Raw genomic sequence first — 13,483 nt, 5'->3', positions numbered from 1 at the left:
TTCATAATCAGAAATATCAGGCTGGACATCATTTCACCTTTCAGCACTTTGCACAGTTTTATGCAAGGTATTACTTTGTATAGGAGTACCTGTAATTCTAACTTCTCCCATCGGTGTACTTGGGACATATCTTGTTTCTACTCTCTCAGGGAAATCTCGGAAATTTGATGGTTGTCTCGGAGTTTCATTAACTCTCTCATCTACTATTGGAGCATTCGGGGTAGTCCATAAAGAACCTGGTTGATATGGTGGCGGTCTCCTATTTAATATTTCTTCTAATACAGCATCCTCTGATTCACTTTCACCATAACCTTGGTTCCCTGTCTCCACGTTCTTTTTCTTTTCTGTACATTTCCGTCCTTCATATTCTTCCACTAGTCTGACTGGATACATGCCATCACACATATTACCATTTCTCCATCTACGCATTCTACTCTCATGTGTTTCTCCTCATAAATCTCAACCTCTACCTCTTGGTCTGATATGCCTGCTTAACCTCTCGCTTTCCAGTTCATGCATCTCATCTTCCCATTCGACCAAAGCTTCAAATTGAGTTGGTCTAGGTCTCGGTTCAAGTTTCATCATTCTGTCTCTCAGATTTCTCAAAATTGCCAAATCAAAAGATCCTCCTTCTGGAAAAGCTAGCACACCGTCATACTTGGTATACCGTACCCAATTCTCCAACCAAACACACATATAACCATATTTCGACATCATATGAGAAGCAGGTGTTTTTGGCGAAGGAAGTATTTTTCCCTCTCTCGTAACTACCTCTTTGTCTTTTACAAACATGTTTTTCAACTTTTTAAACCATGAAGGTTTCTTCTTGTCTTCGTCATAATGGTAGTAAGAAATGTTTCTGATAATTCTCTGTCTTACAAAAGATCGTGCACTTCCCTGTTTGCTGTTCCGTAACACCAACCTATCACAGCGCGGTTTGCACTAACGCACCAATTAGAACAAGATACGTCACTATAGAGCTTAACCAATAACTCTCGTTGTTTTCTGTGATGCACCAATCAGCTCCTACTCTGTCCGTGTCATGAGGACTAATCCCAGCGCAACACTTTTGACGTCACTTGCGCTCCGGCTTCTGCAGTGCTAGCTGACCCGCCCTTTACAGGGTTGTACTACAAAGCCGTATTTACAAGATATTTTACAAAATCAGTTAGTAACTTACAGAAAACAATTCCATTTACCTGTTTCGCTAATAAAGTGATGGAATGTTTTCAATCACACAAGTATTCTGTAACTGGAGTAGACGACGCTTACCTCCTCAGAAGTTTTAGACTCATCGATAATGTAGCACTACCCTCTACCTTACCCTTCTATCAGGCAATAACAAACTCGTTTCTCCAGGAAAGCACATACAGAGATCTTTTTCACCTCCTTAGAGACAATCCCAGAGTTTCACCAGAACGCGTATTGCAATTACATTTACACACGTTCATACAGAAATCCCTATTCATATACACATGAACTCTGTATCACCAGTAGGCAGCGCTTACCTCTAGCCCACCACAGAATTCCTCTATTGTTAGTAAAGTAGACGTCACTCCTTTACCCTTCTATCAAGCTCGGCGTGAGTTCTAATTCTCTCCCAGCAGTAAGTTTTAATCAGGATACTCAATGATCCCTGTGCTTGAAGGCTAAGATTTCATAAACTGTCCTCACTATACATTTATCCTTTCACACCTAATGTCCCTAAACATGATATGCGACAATACCACCTCAGTATTCGACTATACTTCTTTTTTGAAACAGACCAATGCACTGTGCGACTTTACTTGCCACACTTCCTTTGCCTGCAGACAGAGGCACTAGCTTCACGCAACACTTGGAAGCCTTTTCTAAACTACATATAACATAATACGGACTCAACAGATGTTAGTCATAATTCTGTACATTAAATTCTATATAATATTTTATACATAACCCTAGCTAATTTCCTTAGCAACCACTACTCTGCTACCAAGATATAACTGCTACAGCGGAACTCCAAAAATCATTTCTAATCAGCACTTACCATTTCCCTGAAACCTCTGAACACACACTCATTCGTCAGTGGGGCCCATAACACTGCACTTTTACTCTTTTCACTTAAACCTGGCTTCAAGGAATTTGGTGAAATGCAATGGAGTAATGCTGTAACATTTGGTGGAATGTCTAACCCTATTTAATCAGTTATTATTTACACCTACAGTTTTATACACTTTACCATGGTTTTATTCAAACATGAATTTTATTCAGACACACCACCATAGTGGCAATGGATCTGCTAGAAAGAAAATTAGGCGTAGGAAAAGCACAAGACCAGCTTTTAATATCCCATTTTCCCAATTTCATTAAAGCAAAACTTTAGTATGTCTGACATTTAGGCATTGATTATTTCTTTATTAAGTAAACATCTTTATTTCAAAATCATCATTTTATTTAGAGCTCAGAAAACAGTCATTTATTTAGAAGTCAGTTAAAAGTTTAGCAAAAGATAGATAGTTCCAAATTAATTTTCTCCTAACATCCCTAACTAATGCCCTCATTTTATCCTTTAATCCTGCAAAGCAAACAAAGAAAATAGTTAAAGTATCTTACATCCAGGAATCGATCTTCAGTTCAACAGCACTTCGAGAGGAAATCGAAAGAGCGACTCGCTCTAAGTAAAATCAGGGGGTTTTTATACACTAATTTCCTAACTTAATCTATCTAAAAAGTATCTAACATCACCAATTCTGGTTCTGATTGGACAATTTTGGGGTGGGTGAGCATCTCCTCACCATTACAACATCATATTCACAATGAATCAGCGGAAATATAATGGATCATTGTTTATGATGATGATGCCCAAAAGTGGTTCTCTGAAGATCTTAAAGTCCTGAAACTTGGGCTCCGACAGGCCGAACGGCGCTGGCGCCGGGGCTATTCCCCTGAAACCAAATTGATATTCTCCTCCCTGCAAAAGAAGTATAAGTCAGCTATATTTTCAGCCAAGTCTTTTTATTTTTCTAATAAAATTTCGAACTCGGCAAACAAATCCAGGGACATCTTTTCAATAGTCGAGGAACTATCTAATCCTGAAAGAGTAAATATTGCACCCTCCCCTTCCCAGTCACTTTGTGACTCGCTTGATCAATTTTTTGTTGACAAAATAATCAAGATTAAAAACAGTATTCCCGCTCAAGCCTCACCTGTCCTCCCTCAGCTTGTGGCTTTTTGTTCCCCATCAGACTCCAACCTCTTAACCCAGATCCCTCCCATCACGAAGGAACCTCTTACATAAAGTCTCTTCTGGCTCTCCTAGTGACTGCTGCCCTCCCACTGTCCTTCGTGAAGCCTTCACTGCCTGCCCCGAACCCCCCCTGGCCCTGTTGAACAACTCTCTTGCCATGGGTGAGGTCCCCTGCTCCTTTAAGTAGGCAGAGGTGGTGGCCATCTTAAAAAAACCCTCGGCAGACCCTTCTATTATGATCAATTTTCGGCCCATATCTCTTCTCCCTTTCCTCAGCAAGGTTCTGGAGTCACACGTCACCCAGACCCTCAGCTCCTTTATTGAGGAATCTTGTTTCTTGGACTCCCAACAAGCTGGGTTCAGACCTGCGCACTCCACAGAGGCTGTGATACTCTCTGTGATGGAGGAGTTGCGCAGAGGGGCCGACGCTAACATCTGTCAGGCCCTGGTGCTCTTGGATTTGTCGGCCGCCTTCGACACGGTCGACCATGGCATTCTTGTCGACCGTGTCGGAGAGGCCGGCATCCAGAGCACCGTCCTTGACTGGATCCGCTCTTTTCTGTCTGGACGCCAACAGGCAGTCAGACTGTCCCAATTTTCAGCAGGCCAGGTCGGGCTGACCTGCGGAGTCCCGCAGGGCTCCTCCTTGTCCCCACTCCTTTTTAATTTGTATTTGGCTCCCTTGATCCGCTCTCTCCGCAGGTTGAATGTCACCGCGTTTAATTACGCGGATGACATTCAACTGGTCTTTACCATCGACCCCTCGGATGAATCAATCTCCACTTTTCAAACCACTCTTTGTTTTATCAGCAACTGGATGAGCTCAAACCATCTTAAGCTCAACCCCGACAAGACCGAGCTGGTTCTTGTCGGGGGGCCTTCTAACCCCTGGCAACCTTCTTTCTGGCCGTCCAGTCTGGGTAATCCCCCCTGCCCAGTGAACTCAGCCAAAAGCCTGGGGGTTATCATAAGCAGCGATCTTTCTATGAAACCCCAAGTCAGCGCGGTAGTGTCCTCCAGTCACTTTCAGCTTAGGAAGATTCGCAAAATTTCCCGCCTCCTCACTACCGAAGAACTTACCTTGGCCTTGTTGGCGTTGGTCATTTCTAGACTTGACTACGCCAACGCGCTCTATGTAGGCATTCCTGACTACCAAGCCAAGAGACTCCAGCTGATCCAAAATCAGGCCGCACGTCTCATTTTCCGACAACCCAGACACCAACATGTTCGTCCTCTTTTAAAAAGTCTTCACTGGCTCCCGGTCACTGCACGCTGCAGGTTTAAATTAGGCTGCATAATTTTTAAATCCCTTGCAGGCGGTGGCCCCTCTTTTATTTCCTCTTTCCTTCACCCATATGTCCCCCCGCGCAATCTTCGCTCTTCCCAACTGGCTTTGCTATCAGTCCCGAGATTCAAGAGGAAGAAACATGGTGGACTTAGGTTTTCTTTCTTAGCTCCTTTTTTCTGGAATGCCCTTCCCCTCCCTCTAAGGCTGTCTTCCTCCTATCCTAGGTTCAGATCCCTCCTTAAAACTTTTTTGTTTACTGAGGCTTACAATTAGCTCTGTCCCTCATTTTCTTTCTGTCTCTTCAGCACAAGCGCCAAGAAACCTTCAGGTGTTAGTAGCGCTATAAAAATTGTTTTAACATAACATAACATAACATTAGGACAGTCTTTGGCCTGGTCGCTTCCTATTGGGTAATATAAGTTACCCACTGGCAATCACCAGTGGGTAGTTATAATTAGGACCACGCTTCCATTGGAAAAGCTTTTTTTTTGTTTTTCTAACACCTTTGGTGCCGTTTGATGAATCTTTACTAAACTTTCAAAAAAAAAATATGCTCTTCCACCTGAGCTCCTTCCTGGAAAGTTTAGGGAAGGTTCATCAAGCGAAGGCCCAGATAAAAAGAGGGGGGTTCCAAATTAGACATACAGTTTTGATTAGTAATTTTAGACACACCAACAGCCCAAACAGCTGACCGGATTAAAACTAAAAATTTGAAGAAAGACAGATCTTGGTCCAGAAAGAGTGCTTTTAGTGATTTGGTGTAAATCCGTTCTGTAGTATTAGAGCAATTAATGCTAAAAAATGTTGTTTATATCATGCTGCGGAGGATCCGTGGATATGAAAGGTCTCTTGGGGAGAACTGATTAACGGCCATACCATCAACAATGCTGTGGTGGCAGCCATCTTGGGACTCTGGACTTAGCCTGTCCAAGTCCTACCAAGTGTTCTTTTTTTATATTGCCATTAATTCCTGGAGGATTTGCAAATCCTTTGTAAAACAAAAAGCAAAAAACATGGGTCTCCTGTTCTATAATGCCCTCTGTGGTGGACCAGGGCCTGGGGGACTGGGGGGGGGGGTGATTTTATAATTTAGGAGGAGGTGAGCACATGACCCACCCCCTCCCAAAGCCTCTAAGAGGTTCCGGGGACCACATCTCCTGGAGGCCATTTTTTAATGAAGCGTAGGGGGCCACAGGGCCCTCCTCCTAAAGCCTGGAAAGGCCCCGGTATCCTCTTCCCCCGGGCCCAATCAATAAATAAGGGGAGGGGGACACGTTGCCCCATCCCTAGCCTTAAATGCCCCAGGGACTCCATCCCCTGAGATAGAACTAAACTTCAAAGGGAGGGTGGCCACGCAGCCTCCCTGCCTAAACCTCATAAGGCCATGGGTACCCCATTCCCTTGGGCCGGCTCACAGACTGTGTCCTTTGGAGCCCACCCTGGGACACAGTAGTTTCCCTGCCTAACATGTTTGCTCCTGCTTGGCTGGAGCATTTTTAAATCTCCAGCCAGGTGAGAGCAACATTGCCTTCTCTGCATTCAGGACCACAGGCAGGGAAGTCAAGTACCCTCGGCGGTAGATTTAGAAATGCTTTAGTCGGGTGAGAGCCGACCTCTGTTTCCCTGCCCGCACTCCTGCTTTACATATGATAACAAAATGTTAGTTCCCACATAGTACATTGTTCATGACATCTACTGTGGCATCATTGATAAGATCACTGCAACATTTGCAATGAAATTATTGACAAGAAATCTGTGCATGGCGAGAGCATGAGTTATAGTTACCATAGAGCACAAGTTATAGTTACCAAAGATAACTATAAGTGGTGAATTTCAGTGGTTTTGTACATTTATCAAGATTAATTGTCACTGAAATTCTCACCTAACTATAACGGTACTTTAACCTTTGTTTTTTTCAGTGAATATAGATGTATATATATTTTTGGGGACTGAGGAGTATACAATATTTACAATATTTGCATTTACATTATGTGTAGACAATTATTGTGTAATCGTACAGCATAAAATGCTGATGTGTGTCTACTGCTGTAGTGTATTGGGACTGGGCTGTATTGTATCACCTTCATATAAGAAATTTTCCAACAGAGTTTGTCTGACTCCTAACATTTTTATCCATTGAAGCATAACTCCATGGGAATGGGTGAGAGACACCTGCCATTGTTCCTCTTTTCTCCCAGACAGCAGCGGCTCATACAGGTAAGAGCGGTGGGGCCGGGTGGGTGGGGGGTTGATTTTGACTGATGACGACGAGAAAAAATTAATTATTTATTTAATGTTCCCTCGTAGTTGTCTGTCAAATCCTCGCCCCCAACCCGGCCCTCCCACTCTTACCTGCACGGGCCGCTCCTGCTCCCAGAAGGTTGCAGTTTCCGTTTCAAGACTAGAAAATATGCCAGGGGTGACCCTCAATAACTTGGGGGTAACAAAGCAGGCCAGTTTTATCAATATAGAGGTAGGAGTGCTCCTACTGTCCCTACAGCATCCTAGCAACCAGAACAAATATGTATTCCTGCACTTTCTATCTCACAGTGACCCAGTGGGAGAGAGGGTTCATGTTTACTCTCCCAACTAGGAAGAAATTACAAACCCTGCAGACCACTTCCAACCTGTAGGTTGTGACTGAAGTCACTACCTCCACTTCATTCAGTTCTCTCCAGGAATGACATCCCACTCTGTTTTCGCTCTGCAAATCATCTTTTGCTCTTTCAATAAGAGGAGCAACCCTTTAAATGAAGAATATGGTGGAAGATTAAGCACCCATTCAGCATCAAGAGGAAGGACTGTACTCAATACTTTCTGTAAATCCAGAAATTTTCAGAAGTAAGGAGGAGACTCATTTTAGACCTCAGTGGTCTCAACAAGTTCACCCAAAACAGAAACTCACAATGATCATTGTACAATCCACTGCCCTCTAACTCAATCCTGGGGATTCCCTGCTCACCAAAAACAAAAACCTGATCAAAAAGAGAAATCGCAGATGCTTTGTTTCACGGTGGGAGAAGCTATCTACCAGTTCTAGCCTCTACCCTTCAAGTTAAAGTCTGCTCCAAGGGCTTTTACAAACTACACTGCAGTGGCGGCAGCACATCATTGGCACCAGGGCATGCATGTTTTTGTTGCATGGATAACTGGTTTCTAAATGCCCCCTCCACTAAAGTAAGTGACCAACACCCTGGAGGCAGCAAATAACCATTTACATGCCCTAGGCGTCTCAGTGAATTAGGAGATATCGCCCCTGATTCCTCGGACAAAATATAGCTTTTTTGGGGTGGTTCTGTTCTGCGTTAGCACAGAATGATTCCATCAATGGTGCCTTTCATTTCATAACAAAATCCTGGAAACCATGTGGGAGTGTTCTCCTCCAGGCAGGACAGTTGCCTTTCTGATATCCTTGAGGCCCTCTTACATTTTTCTGACCCCACATGGTCATGTGCCCCCCTTATCCCGGGGTAGGAATGTATTCAACATCAGTGGCCTTAGATTTCGGATCGTTGGGATCATGGGATCACAGTCTTGGTCATGTGACTTTTGACAGCTGCCCCTGTAGGCAGTCTCTCTCTGTGTTCCGTCTAATGTGAGCGCTCTCTCAGTCTCAGAAACATGAACTCTCAATTACCGCATAGACTCAAGTATACGGTAGCCGTCCATTTTTGAGAAGCTTGTTTGTTCTTACTGCTGGTTAAAACAGTGTCATGGCTGACAAGACCTATTAACGAAGAGAACACAAGCAAGATTTTTTTTCTGAAGGAAACGAAGTAACTTCTAACAGTGACTAAAGGTTGAGTAAAGAAATGTGGCACCTTATGACAGAAAGTGCACTGGAGGCACAATGGGCTATTGCACTAATTTTTGTACACCCCATAACATTATGGAATTACAGAAGGAACCGCAGACACTCCTGTGGTCCTTTCGGTAATGTGGATCATGCCGGCGCACACATTGCTTCCACACAATCCCAGTGGATCATTCACTCGAGTCCTGCACATTTTTGGGTGTCTATGGCACACTGTCCATGCAGCACAGACAGGCATAGTGAGCCATTTTACATAATATGGAGCCTGGCCTTTATAGCATTGAATCTGATATGCACTTCTAATCCTATGTATTACTCTATACATTATAGTGAGTGAATAGTAACTCGTTTTATCTTGAATAGGCTTCTTTGGATGTAGTTCTCAACAAGCTCTACACAATCATAGTCACTTAGCAACAAATTCTGCTTGTTTCCAAAGGGTTGTGGGAGTGCTTTAAATGTGTCAGTAGTCACAGGAACTGAGAACCTTCATTTTTTAAATTTGAGCAGAAAAGTACCTGGACATCTCAGTGGGATTCAATACTTTTAATGGTAATGTCTCTTTTCAGTAGCACACATTTACCTCTGGCCGCTGAGTACCTGCACTTCTGTCATTCCATTTCAACTACTGGATGTGGGTAGGGCAATGCCTTCTTCAGACTCAGTTTGAAATGCCACTCTTGCTTTTTCCATGCAGGCTATGGGTGGGCCATTGATGGGTGCTGGTTGGCATAACCTATCCTATATGTAGGGAGAGCATTGAAATACTACATTGAGAATACACTGACATACTACATTGAGAAGATTAAAGATGTTCTGAAATCTAGAATGTTGCCCCCTCTTGCACTATGCAGTGTTGGAAATACCTGACAATTGGCTGATTTCTAGATGCATTGTGGAATGTGTCTAACTGAGGGGCTGATTACGATAACAGTGAGCCTGCCACCGCCGTCCATCTGTAGTGGACAGAAAGGCTGACCGCCACACATCCGACAGGCTCCTTGAGCTCGTGGGTGCAGCGGAGGCCTTCCCATCCGCAAAATAGTGGTGTTGCCTACCAGGTACCGCCATAGGGATTAGAATGTGCCTCCCAGTCAGCCTTTCCATGTCACGGGCCCCCCTTTGTCTCTAGACCCAAACTTAAGTTTTGGGCACTGGGAGGCACCCATGGTGCCCCCCTACATTTCCCTGCACTATGTGGCAGGCACCGCATGGTGCCTGCCACGTAGTGCAGGGAAATGTTACATGTACCGATTTTACATTGCGGCGGGTGCTGCAGCCACCGCAATGTACTATATGGGCATTGCTACCAGAGTGGTGGCGGTCGCATCCTAATCCCTACTATGGGACATCCGACAGCATGTCAGGCGGTCCCTTTCCCCAAAATGATGGCGGACGGACTGAAGTCCATCTGCCATCGTAATCACCCCCCTGTGTTACTAACAGACAGGCTGTGAAATCTTGTCTAACCTTATAAATTTGGGGAGGATCTTGCTAGAGAAAGAAAATGTACCTGAGAAATTAACCAAATTACATTCATTTTAAAAAACATTTGATATTAAACTTTTCAGAAGTGCCTCCAACCGAGTCCATGAAAGGAGGTTGCTTCTTAAGATTATCGGGCAAAGTTTACCTCACGTCTCAGACTTAAACAACTACCACCGCCTTGCAAAGCAAATTCCACTTCTAATCTTTCAGTGTTCTAAAGTAACTGAAAGGAGACATGCAGCACTCCACAGAACTCTATAGAAATAAAATATAAAATGTAATAATGGATCTTGAGCTAGGAATCCTCAGCAGATTCATAAGTAGTCAGCCGGTCCTCTTCTTATTGGAGGATTGGTTGCATTTCAAACTCCTAAAATAACTTTGGCAAAATGCTCCATGGCCAAACTCTTTGCTCTAAAGTAAACTTTGTCTAATGTAGGAAAAGGTTCTCAATGTAAAAGCACTCTTTCTCTAGAGTTCTACTTTTGCTTTTGTTTTTCCTTGGTTTTACACTTTAATTGAAGGAGACGTACCAAAACAACTGAAGAAGCTCCCTCTTGACCTATAGATACTTTTATCACGGGAGTTACCTCTCAACCACAGGGCATACATCAACAATATCTACACAAAAGATGAATTTTTACTCATTTTATTTCATTTTTCTGTAAAAAAGAAAATTTTCCATTATATCATATTTTTCAAGTACAACAGTTATAAAAATGTACAATATTCAAGAAAACTCAAGGGGAAAATTCTTTCAACACACTGGAGCTATAAATATATATCTTTTTGGTTATTCAAATTCATATAAAAGACAGAACCGATTAAATATGCACAACCAGGTAAAGAGCCACACACACATACTCATACATACTTCCTAAACATACACTCCATTTCAAGAACAAACATAAAGCATCCTATAACATTGAATCTGTTGTCCGGTTGGTGACCAAAGTCATTAGATTTAAAAGGAAGGGAATTGGTCGACGCGTTTCGGTGGAAGAACAGCAGTAAGGACCACCTTCATCAGGACCAGTCAGAGACAATTCGGTATAGGATCTCTAAACCTGGAATGCGAATCTGAAAGAATATACACAGAGAATAATAATTTACTGGTATGCCCTGTAATACTTAATATATTCTCGTTTACATTTGAGACAACAAATTGGTCCAACACACACACTCAGATGCACACAGCCTTGGTCCACCAAGTGAGACCTTATAACCCGCAAAACAGAGTGTGATAACCAGTATCTGAGAAGGAAGAGACTTATCTATGCACAGAATAATCCTCACGTCAAATCACAAGCTAAAAAGTCTGTAAATTAAGTACCTTTCTAGAAAACGTGGATACATGTCTCACAGAGGTGTTTAAAATCCTACTGGATTACAGCCCGCAGCAACACGATCTAATGTGGGAAGGACATAGACATTTCTAATGCTCACCAGGGTTAGCATTAACCTCAACGAGAAAAGAGGCTTTTTATTTATTAGGGATACATGGTCACCAGCGATTACCTGAAGATTTTTAATGAGTGTGCCAATAGTCAGGGGAACCAGATTCAAACTCCTCTTGTCAAAGAATGCAAAACAGTTGTTAGCTGAAAAGTATAATAATGACAATTGTTGTTCAACCCTGATTAATATATGATGCCTACGATAGATAGTGACCCAAAAGAAAGACCTTTTACCTGTAAGGTTTACACAAGGGCAGAACAAGGCCAAGGACGACTTTTCCCAATCTCTAAATGTGGCTTATTCTTCCTTGTCCTTTAGCGCCCTCCAGTGAAGGACTGGACTTTTAAGAACCAGCGGTGCCAGGGAACAACACCTGAAACCTTCGTAGGATACCTGTTCGGCGCACAAGTGACAGAGACACGGGACACTTCCTTCGGCGTCAAAGATCAGCGTTTATTACTGCAGGGATGCAAAAGTCATGGGAAGTACAACAGAGTGTAGGTTCCAAGAGTCTGCTTCAAATTGCAAATGTGGATCGCTCCTTTTATACACATTTTCAGCATTCAATAACGTAACGAACAAAAGGTTACAACTCAGTTCCCACAATAAACTTAAAAGGGCTTCATTCATGGTGTTGGAAACCCGGAACATAATCATAGTAACATTTGTCGGTTCCCAACTGTAAAAGCACATTATCCTGCTGCTATGCACATTCCACTCTAGTTGTAAAAGGACGAGAGTAAGAGACAGGAACAGGTGCAAGGAAGTCAGACAACAGTAGAAGAAGGAGTGTGGAGGTAATATCGGAAGCGCAATCCCAGGATCAAAGGATTCGAGCCGAGCGCATGCAAGGCTGAAACAATAGGCCAACGTGGGAAGATTACCCAGCTGCGGAGCCATCTGTCTCTGCCGTGTCATCCCCCAGTCTTGGGAATCACAGGGTCATGAGGCGGACATTTGCCTGTTCGCTGACTACGTGAGGGCAAGAAACAAAATGGATGCCGTATCTAAAATGGAACCCGAGGGTTCAAATGAAGAAACCTGCAAATAAGACGAACCCTTCTAAGAAGCGTAGCGAAAATGCGTACACCTATTAATCTCGTCATTTACGGTTCATAGATACCACACTCGCTAGGATTGTAACGGTTCTCATTGGTCCTCAGACGCTCCTTTTGCCCTCATGTAGGCAAGCACTAGTCGGAATCATAATCAATTTTGATATTCATCAGATCACTCAAGTGTTGCTGAACATCATCTTATTCATCAATGTCTCGCCGGTAACAGATGGCCTTCTTATACACGTTGTAGCACAAAGGCCACATAAGGCAGGACCACACTGCACACAAAGACAACACGTGAACAGAAACGTCACAACAACCCCTATAATCATCAGAATTTTCCAACCCCCAGTTGACATCAGACCCCAAAACCATCCTAGAAGCGTCCAATCTCCCTCGTCCACGTGTATGGACTCTGAGATTTTATGCAACTTCGAGATGGCTTGATAAACCGTTGGAGCGTTATCAGGTATGAAAATGCAGCAGCTCGAATGGATGACCTTACACACACCACCTCTGTCTGCTAGTACTACGTCTAGAACCATACGGTTCTGTAGCGTCATAAGCCTATCCGCTTGAAGCTCTGCTGTCAGATTACCAAGGGCGCTTGCAGTTATGTTAGCAGTTGCTTCCACTACACGAGTTAACTGTCTCAGATTCCTGCTATTGACCATAGGGCCCCAAAACGGTAGGAAACTCTTAAAGAAATCTCCTGCTTCTTGACCGGCAGTATCTTCTTTACTAATGACACCTCTCACAAACAGTTTTGTGATAATCTGAGGCAACAGTGAAAGTCGGAGGCAAAAGATTCGCGATATAGCAGGTACCCGAGAAGTCATGAGGTAACCACGTATATGCGCGATCATAACATACAAAATAGGTACCCTTGGCAGTCAGAAAGACAGGGGAAGAGAGCATTGGTAAAACGTAAGTATCAACACAAGCACTCTTCCCAAGCTGAGCTCTCGGATTGCGACCAAGACCTTGCAGACAGAAATGATCGAGATGAGGTACGATCCAGATTGGAGATGAGCTTTTAAACTGCCTATCATTCACTGATGTACTATACTCGACCTCACTCAGATCCTTATAAGCTCGCACCTCTTCCTCTGGGATAAGTGTTGCGTCAAAAATATCTCTATTTAAATCTG

The sequence above is a fragment of the Lissotriton helveticus genome, chromosome 5_1 (assembly GCF_964261635.1).
Source record: "Lissotriton helveticus chromosome 5_1, aLisHel1.1, whole genome shotgun sequence".
Lineage (NCBI taxonomy): Eukaryota > Metazoa > Chordata > Amphibia > Caudata > Salamandridae > Lissotriton > Lissotriton helveticus.
Note: the sequence above shows the minus strand (reverse complement) of the source record.